Below are 9656 nucleotides of genomic sequence, written 5' to 3'. Positions count from 1 at the left end.
GGAGCTGAAGCATACTCTGATCCAGATTTTGCCCAAATACAGTGATATGCCCGGAGAGGACCCTCAAAGACATCTCCAAGACTTTGAGATGGCATGTAGAACGGTGCGCACCGCTAGCCAAGCACTTGGCGAATACATCCGACTCTTTACTTTTCCGTTCTCTCTGTTAGAAGGAGCGAGGGAGTGGTTGTATGATTTGCCCGAAGGAAGCATTCGGACCTGGCAGGAGTTGCAGAGCAAGTTTTTGGAAAAGTACTTCCCAGCTGCCCGAATCCAAAATCTGAGGACTCGAATAAGTAATATAAAGATGGGATCGGCAGAAGTCCTATATGAGTACTGGGGAAGGTTCAAGCAGATGCTGGCCAAATGCCCACAACACCAAATACCAGATCATGATCTTATTCGGTATTTCGTGGGAGGACTCCGAAGGCAAGATAGGCAATGGTTACACGCTGCATGTGGAGGATCAATCTTAAACAAATCTGCAGCGGAAGCTTTCAAGCTCATAGCCGACATGGCAGAGGAATAGAAGTGGACAAAGCAAAAATTGAAATCATCGCCAAACTGCCATATCCAACGAACATCAAGCAGTTACGAGGATTCCTTGGGCATGCTGGATTCTACAGGAGGTTCGTGAAGGACTTTGCAAAGATTGCCCATCCTATGACAAGGCTGCTACAAAACGAAGTAGAGTGGAATTTTGATGAGGATTGCAAGGAGGCTTTCCAGATCTTGAAGAATAATCTGATCTCAGCACCCATAATACAACCCCCTGACTGGGGAATGCCCTTTGAGGTGATGTGCGACGCCAGTGGATATGCCATAGGGGCAGTTCTTGGGCAAAAGCGGGGAAAGGAAAGTCATATCATCTATTATGCTTCGAAGACACTGAATGGAGCCCAAGTCAACTATTCCACGACAGAGAAGGAGATGTTGGCGGTGGTTTTCGCCTTTGAAAAATTCAGATCTTACCTGCTTGGAGGAAAGACCACAGTCTACATCGATCATGCGGCTCTGAAGTACCTTCTGGCCAAGAAGGAGTCTAAGCTCAGGCTGATCCGATGGGTCCTGCTTCTGCAAGAGTTCGACGTGGAAATAAAGGATAAGGCTGCAGCACAAAACCAAGTGGCCGATCATCTAAGCAGGATCGTAAGGAAGGAAGAAGGGGAACCAATCAAGGAGATGTTCCCGGATGAACAACTGTTATATGCCCAAGGGAGAAAGGAAGATCCATGGTACGCAGATTTGTGCAATTACCTTTGTTCTGGATATGTACCCCCTGGATACACTTATGCCCAGAAGAAGAAATTGGCCAAAGATAGCAGAGAATACATTTGGGACGAACCGTACATGTGGAAGCAATGCGGGGACCAAATGCTTCGAAGATGTATCCCACAAGAGGAGCAAGGAAGTATCCTGGAATTTTGTCATTCGAAGGAATGTGGGGGACACTTTGGGCACAAGAGGACTGCTGCCAAGGTTCTGGAGTGTGGTTTTTATTGGCCAACAATCTTTAAGGACAGCTACACCATCTGCAAGAATTGCCCGCAATGCCAGCGAGAAGGGAACATAACTAGGAGGAATGAAATGCCCATGATGCCCATTCACTACAAGAAAAATGCAAATAGACAACGGACAAAAAACCGTTGTCTATTAGAAAATCAACTGTTGTAAATGAAGGTATTGTCTATTGGAGGGCGGTCATAGACAACGGCCGGAAAACCGTTGTCTATTCTCTGATAGACAACGATCAAAACACCGTTGTCTATTCTCTGATAGGCAACGGTCGGAAAACCGTTGTCTATTCTAATATAGACAACGGTTTTTAAAATTGTTGTCTATGACCACAATTTTTTTAATATAGACGACAATTTCTATTTATTGATAGACCACACTTTTCCTACTTGTTGTCTTTTCTTGTGTTACAATATTTTTTTGTAATTTATTTATATTTCCTTATTTTTTTAATATATATTTCTCAATACTAAAAACTCATAATAGAAAACTAAAAATGCATATATTAATACTAAAAATCCATACATTCATTCAAACATTATTCATTAAATATTACATTAAAACAATATGCTATATCTCATAAGGCATATTCTCCATCTAAGCATTTGGGCAGCACCCTCATCTTGTCTCCATCCACAAACTCACCATGTTCATGTCGAAGCTCGCCGCTTTGTTGTAGCTGTCGCCGCCGCTGTCTCGAGTTTCGACGAGCAGGCGGTGCGGCCAGTGATAGTATCTCATTGCCGCCTTCAAACTGAGGAAGTTCTGCTCAAAATTCTGATCAAGCGCTACAAATATAATTTTAGCTCACACCATTCAGACATGTAAAGCAGTGTGTATGAAAGTTAGGAACAAACCTTTGTATCCTCATCCAAAGGAATGTATGCCATTTCCTTGCATGGATCGAACAAGCTGTACTTGGCGCTCTTGCTAAATATGTTTTGCATAGAGCTCCGACATAGACAGCTGCTAAAAGTGGGGTCATGCCAAATTTGGCAAGAGTCGGGGCAAGAGGGTGCCCAAAGAGAATCAAGGAGAAGAAGCCGACCCCAGTTAGGAGCAAGACGGTTGGTGTGATCTTCGCTGCAGCTCCCCAATCATATTTGTTGAAGATCCATTGGCTCAAGAGCATCATTGTGAAAGTTGCAATTCCGGTAGCAGTTGAGAAATCTCCCATAAAAGATGAGTACTCGTTTGGCGTTGGGAACTGCGCGATTTCACAAGGTTAATCAGATGTGTAAATCAACGATTGGAAATGATATAAACGAATGAATGCATAACTTTATATAACCTGAGCTTTTAACTTCGATTTCCATGTAACCTCAACGAGGTTAATACTAATACCATATGCCACCACTAAAGTGGCAAGATCTCTTATGTATCTTGAAGATACCAAGAACTTCAAGCTCTCTATCGTCCCCATTTGTGGTTTATCCTGGAAGAAAAGAACAACACTGTTAGCAAGCTACACGAACCAGCTCAAAAACTCGAGGATGCTACAATATATCCCTAGAAAGATATTTCTGCAACCACATTTGCTCCGAGCCCAAACAGGGGATAGAATTTCTTGGCTTCATCAACAGTGGTAATCTGCAACACAATACATTATAAACCTCATGAAAAGCTGAGGTAGACACAAAATCAAGCATGAATTTATAACCAAAACATAGATTTTACGAGCAATGTGCAACTAGACAAATATCAGTAAATACCTGGTGAGATAAGCAGCAGCAATGCACCAAAACTATATTGCAATAAAATGAAAAATACAAAAGGACACTCTAAAACCCGATTTAGTTAAAGAACGAGCAAACATCACTTGAGATCAGCTTTATCTATTCGAATAAACCAACACCATTACCTGATTAGCAAATCCCCAAAATAGAACTGATACAACCACACTACCCCAAAGCTCAGCCATGACATAGAACAAACAGAAACTCCATATCCTCAAAATAGCAAGAGGGCCAAGAAACCTCGGACCAAGAATGTTCAAAAGATTGTCAGCAAGATATAGCTGCTCATGGAGGACTTCGTGTGTAGAGAGATGGAGGACGCCGATTCGCAGGTATTCCACACGCGGCGGCAACGGCCGAACTGAATCGGCAGGAGAAGAGCTAGGGCTCGATCTGGAAGGGGGAGAATTAAGGCTCAATTTTGAGCGACCTCCCGTAAATCTGAGAGACAGCAGCAGCGACTCTGTGTGCGGCGGTGGCGGCGTTTTCAGGCGGAGCAACGTCGGCTTTGGGGCGACAACATCGCCTGAGATTTCGGAACTACGGCGACGACGATTTCAGATTTAAGAGGAAGAGTTAGGGCAGGGGAAGAGGCGGCGCCGGATCGACTGAGGCAAAGGGAGAAGAGGCGGCGCCGGATCGACTGAGGCAAAGGGAGAAGGGGCGGCGCCGGTGAATCGCCTAGCGCCGCAGAGAGAAGAGGCGCAAAGGAGGTTTACGGCGGCAGGCATTGGAGGTGCAATTTTGTAGAAAAGTTAGGGTTTGAATTAATTTTGTAGAGTAATTTTGTATGTTGATGGTAAAATCTGATATGTAATTAAAATTTCTTTTTTTTATTAAATCTGATATGGTAATAGACAACAGCTTTGAACATAGTTGTCTATTCTCTACTAGACAATGGTTTTTGGAGAACCATTGTCTATTTAGGGCGGCCATAGACAACGCGTTCGGAAATCGTTGTCTATTCTCTAAAAGACAACGATTTCCGAACGCGTTGTCTATGACCGCCCTAAATAGACAACGGTTTTTCCAAAAACCGTTGTCTATAGTTATAATAGACAACGGTTTTTAGATCCGTTGTCTATGACCGCTATAAATAGACAATAGTTTTTAGAACACCGTTGTCTATAATCATATTAGACAACAAGTTTTGAAGCATGTTATCTATATTATGTTGTCTATAAGCTCAATTCTTGTAGTGATTATGCCCGTGGAAATCTTTGACATTTGGAGAATGGATTTTATGGGACCCCTTCCCAGCTCGAGAGGAAACTTGTACATCCTACTTTTGGTGGATTATGTCTCCAAGTGGGTGGAAGCAAAAGCATCCCTAACGAATGACTCAAAGGTAGTGGTGAATTTCTTGAAGACTAACATTTTTTGCAGGTTTGGTGTGCCCAGAGCAATCATCACCGACCAAGGATCCCACTTCTGCAATTTCTCGGTCGAAAACTTGTGCAAAAAGTATGGAGTCCAACATCGAGTCTCGACAGCCTACCACCCACAAGCCAATGGGCAGGCCGAACTCTCGAATCGCATTATCAAAACGATTTTGCGAAAAACCGTTGGCCCCACAGGGAAGGACTGGAGTCTTAAGCTGGAAGATGCCTTATGGGCATATCGGACTGCATACAAAACTCCATTCGGGATGTCACCATATCGAATGGTGTATGGCAAGAGGTGTCATTTACCGGTGGAATTGGAGCACAAGGCTTTCTGGGCAGTGAACAAAGTGAACTATGATTGGGACAAGGCAGGGCAAGCGAGGAAGCTAGAGATCCAAGAGCTCGAAGAAATCAGGAGGGAGGCATATGACAATGCTGTTCTCTACAAGGAAAGAATGAAAAAGAGCCATGATGCCTTGATCACAAGCAAGCAATTCAGCTTTGGGCAAGAGGTTCTCCTATACCAAACACGGTTCAAATTTGCACAAGGCAAGCTGAGTACAAAGTGGACCGGCCCATTCGTGGTGAAGACCCAATTCCCAAATGGAGCCGTGGAGATTGGGAATCCAAAATCAGGGAAAGTGTTCAAGGTTAATGGACAAAGGCTGAAAGCCTATTATGGGCATAAGCCCGACGCTGGGGAAGAACTGGATTTCGATCCAGCCACAAGCACCTCGGATTAATTGGAAGGTATCACGTCATGCCCAGGACAATAAATAGGGCACTGGCCAGGAGGTAACCTGGTATTTCCGTTTAGTGTTCTTTTAGTTTGTTTCGTTTTTTTTTTTTGCCTAGGAGCCCGGTTATGCCCACAGCGGTGGGGCGAGTTTGAGTTTCCCGCCTTCGCGGAAGTTTGAAAGTGTTTTGCAGATACAGGGGAGCAGTTATGGGCAAGAAGTAGTCGATTGGACAAAACAAAGATTCCAGGGCAGAAGGGGGCTCTCAGGCAAAACGTGGCCGAAACCGTCTGACGCATGTCACATCAAGTGGCAGTTGTCAGCCCTTACACCCCTAAAACCCTAAAACCTCTACCCACGACGTCACTCTACCCTAACTAGCCAAATTCCCATAATCACCACCCTCTTTCTCGACCTTTCGAATACAAAAACCACCATCAGCCACCATGATATCCACCAGACCCAAAAACAAACTTAGAGGCATACCCGACGGAACAGAAATCGATCTCACCGGAGAAAACCCCTCACCATCAAAACCAAAAGCACCGAAGAAAGCCCCACATAAAAAACCACTTCCGATGGAAACCACACCTACTCCCTCATCCAAAACCCTAGCGCGAACCGAGAGCCCCTCGCCGGTGGACGAACATGCCATTGAGCAACTCACGGCGGAAATCGACGTCCCCACTCTCGGCGACGGAGACCAGCATGCAGCTGAAGGAGAAGGTAAGACGGCGCTAGAAAAGGCGAAGGGAGGCGAGGAGGAGCCGTCCAAGAAAAAGCGCACCCCCACTGCTCCGAAGAGGAAAAAGCCGGCGGCCGAGAAATCGCCCACGCCGGCCGAAGAATCATCCAACGAAAAGAACGAACCCTCTGGTTCATTGATGCAAGAGGAACATGGGGAGTCCGATGAAGAACAAGAAGAAACTCCGGCGAAGAGGAGGAAGAAGGTGTTAGACCCGACCCCAATCCGAATGATAAAGGGAGAACCGGCATCTGCACCGCAGAGCAAGAAGAAGGCGGAGAAAGGGATTGCTGTGCCCAAGATCCATGATATGGACGCACTGAAGCCTCTGGGCATAGTGGAACAGGTGAAAGAGTATTTCAACAACATCGGATGGAAGGAATTTTTGGATTGGCCAGGGCACGCATACGAGGAGGTGGTCAGGGAAGTTTTTGAATCGGTACAAGTGGACATCAACCAAGCCTGCGGACCGTTGGGCATGAGTTTCTCCATGAAGGGAGAAGTCAGAGATGTGTCTGTGAATGAACTCAACCAAAATTTGGGAATGGTGAAGCTTAAGGACCTACAAAAGAAGGAGTACAAAGAAGCGAAGAGAGGAATCCCCACCTTCACTGCACAAGAGTGGGATGAAATGTGGGCAGAGATAGGCGATGGAGGCCAGTTCAGAACCCAGAAGGTAAAAGTGCATAGGATTCACGATTCAGCCCTGAGGGTTTGCCATCGCATTCTCTCGTACTCCCTCTTCGGCAAGCTCGACAGCGGAAATGCTATGTCCAAGAAGGATCTCTACATCCTGTGGGCAATGCACAGCGGGGTGAGGCTCAACTTTGGAGCCTTTCTGATTGAGCACATCGATTCCATAATCAGCAAGCCAAATCAGAGGCTTTCCTGCATTCAATTCACCACCGCTTTTGCCAAGGTGAATGAAATTGAGATCGAAGAAGGGAACACCAAAATTGAGCCAGAGAAGCTGAACATCGAAGCCCTGATCCGCATGAAGGATGTCAGAATGGATCGGGGTGTGCCTAAATTTATCAATCCTGATGAGAGAGAATTCTCAGCGGCCGAAGGCCAAAGCCCCGCTGTTGGAAAAGGGAACGAGACCCAGGAAGCACTGGCGGCAACCCAGAAGGCCCTCCTGGCCTTTTTCAAGCATCAGGGGTTTAGGTACCCACCTGCACCTGCCCCTTGAATTATACCCTCCCTAGGATGTTAGTTTTTAGTTTGTTTTTGTTTTGTTGCGTCTTTGTGTTTTTTGTTCTGTTTGTTCGTTTGAGTCTGTGTTTTCTGTTGTTTGCTTGTTTAGTTTGTTTTTAGTTTGTATTTTCCTTGACCCCCTCTACGCACCCACTTTGCCCAAAGCAAAGTGTGTGTGTGGGGGGGGCCAAGACATCTGTTGTTGCTATACTGGGTAATCCTTGTTCTCGCACCCTTTGCCTTAAGGCAAAGTGTGTGAGTGGGAGGGAAGACCCGGTATCTTTTTATGTTTTTAAAGTTTTGGTGTCAAGCATGCTGTACAATCGAGGTTACTCAGTTGTGATGATTTGAAGGCGCAATTTTGTGAGTGAGATTATGCAAACTTTGTGCCGTATGTAGTTGAGGACGATGGATAGGGAATTGAGCATACCTTGTGAGGATTTGAGCTTTTAAAATTGTTGCTTTATGCCCAAAACAATTCTTTCTTTCATTGTGTGAGTTTTGACATCTGGATTAAGGGTGATGCTAGAACTTGCCTTGATTCTTGGTCGAACCTTGTGTACATAGTCTAGGTGTGTTGAATGATTTAGGCAAATTCTTTCTTTAGCCCACTGAGCCAAACTGACCAACCCTACATCTATCACTTGCAACCCTTTTGAGCTTAATAATTCTTTTGAATTCAGTTATAAATTTGCCTAGATTTGAGCCGTCCCGGTCAAAACAAAAACTGAACTTAAGGGCAAAAGAAAGGGGGATAGTGTAGTGGATCCGATGGGCAGGACTATTGCAAAGAAATTGCAAAATGGGACATCTAAATCCCAAAAACAGAAAAAGTTCAAAAAAAGAAAAAGAAATAATAAAAAAAAACGGAAGGAGAAAATGAAAAAAAAAAGGAAGAATAAAAGGAAAAATGTGCTTAAGCCCGCAAGAATAAGCAAGGATCAAAAGAATCTGGGAAATCTATTGCTCAGAATGAAGTTCAGTATGACCTTAGCCTCGTACCAAAAAATTCTCACCTTATGCCTTGAGCCACATTACAACCCATGAAAGACCTAATGAGATGCACCTAGGACTTTGACTAAAGGGGAAGGCATTAGAAGATAGGCAAGCTTATGGTCAGAACCCAATCAAGATGTTTGGAGTGTAAACACGAGCTTAAACACTTGAGAGAAAGAGTGAAAAGGGAGGAACATCCTTATGCCCAAAACCCGATCTTGACTCAACTGATGGCAATTTATATTGTTTGATCACGCTACTTGTTGTTTATTTTGATCTTCACTTTTCTGTTGGACTGAAAGAGTATCGCATGCTGTGTGTTTTCGTTTTTCTTTCATGTTTTCTAAACCCTCAACATACTATACATAACAAAACTTAAGTTCGCACCAGCAAGCTAAAAGCTTAAACTTAGGGTCCTATGTTCTAGACTCTTATTCCGAATGTTCAACATTTTTCAACTCTCCTCTCATGTTGCGGTAGTGGTGGCGGAGTATTATCCCGCTTATCCTTCACATCACACTCTTGATGACATCTTTGAGGCATTTTGAAATCACAAAGGAAAAACTCAACTCGACCAACGCTATAAGCATCTTCGAAACTCGAGTTCAATTTACTAACTCAACTTTAAGGAAACCCTCACGGTCACCTTAACATTCATCTGTAAGGCAATAAGCACTCACGAAATGCTAACATAAAGATCACTCGGGTCCACCAAATATATCCATCAGTAGAATGCCTCTTTTAGAGGACTTACATAAATGGGTCATATAAACCCTACGAAAACCATAGTATCTATCGTAATGTCCCTTCTAAACCGACACCATTAATAGCACTATGTCTCGGTCTGGACCTCCTACGGTAATTGCTACCAGTTAACTCATCTAGTTGCTACTTTAGCACACTAGGAACATTACAGTAGGGTACTATATTCGCATGCTCATCTATCATCATGTCAAAAGCTCAAGTATCAGTATCTCCTAAGTAAGTTATATACATCGCAATGTAATTGAAACTAATCAAAACGAGGGTGTACCGCTCATAATCTCAAGATCATCCTTAGCTCTAGCCTACATCGGCTTCTCTTCTCATCCTCATCAACTCTAGCCCTCCTCGACTACTTCTCATCCTCATTATCGTTTATCATTTTATCATCTTTGGTAACTGATACTCAAGGATCGACTCGATATCTACTACACTCTTCTGGAGTCCCTGGTAGAAAACAAGCATCCGGTCAGTAGATCCGCATAGAAAAATCTAGGTATCTGTTACAAATCCCATCTCCTGTGGGTCCAGCGCTCAAAACGACACGTCCCATCATATTGTGAGGCTTTCTTCCTTGCTCAAT

General features: G+C 44.2%; 1 pseudogene; it reads right to left on the bottom strand.

Moving 5' to 3' along the window:
• Nucleotides 1-2133: 2133 nt before the first annotated feature.
• Nucleotides 2134-3982, bottom strand: LOC131018630 (plastidic ATP/ADP-transporter-like; annotated as a pseudogene).
• Between the last annotated feature and the right edge of the window lie 5674 nt (nucleotides 3983-9656).

The sequence above is a fragment of the Salvia miltiorrhiza genome, chromosome 3, assembly GCF_028751815.1.
Source record: "Salvia miltiorrhiza cultivar Shanhuang (shh) chromosome 3, IMPLAD_Smil_shh, whole genome shotgun sequence".
NCBI classification, from domain to species: Eukaryota; Viridiplantae; Streptophyta; class Magnoliopsida; order Lamiales; family Lamiaceae; genus Salvia; species Salvia miltiorrhiza.
This window is presented reverse-complemented; position numbering and strand designations above follow the sequence as displayed.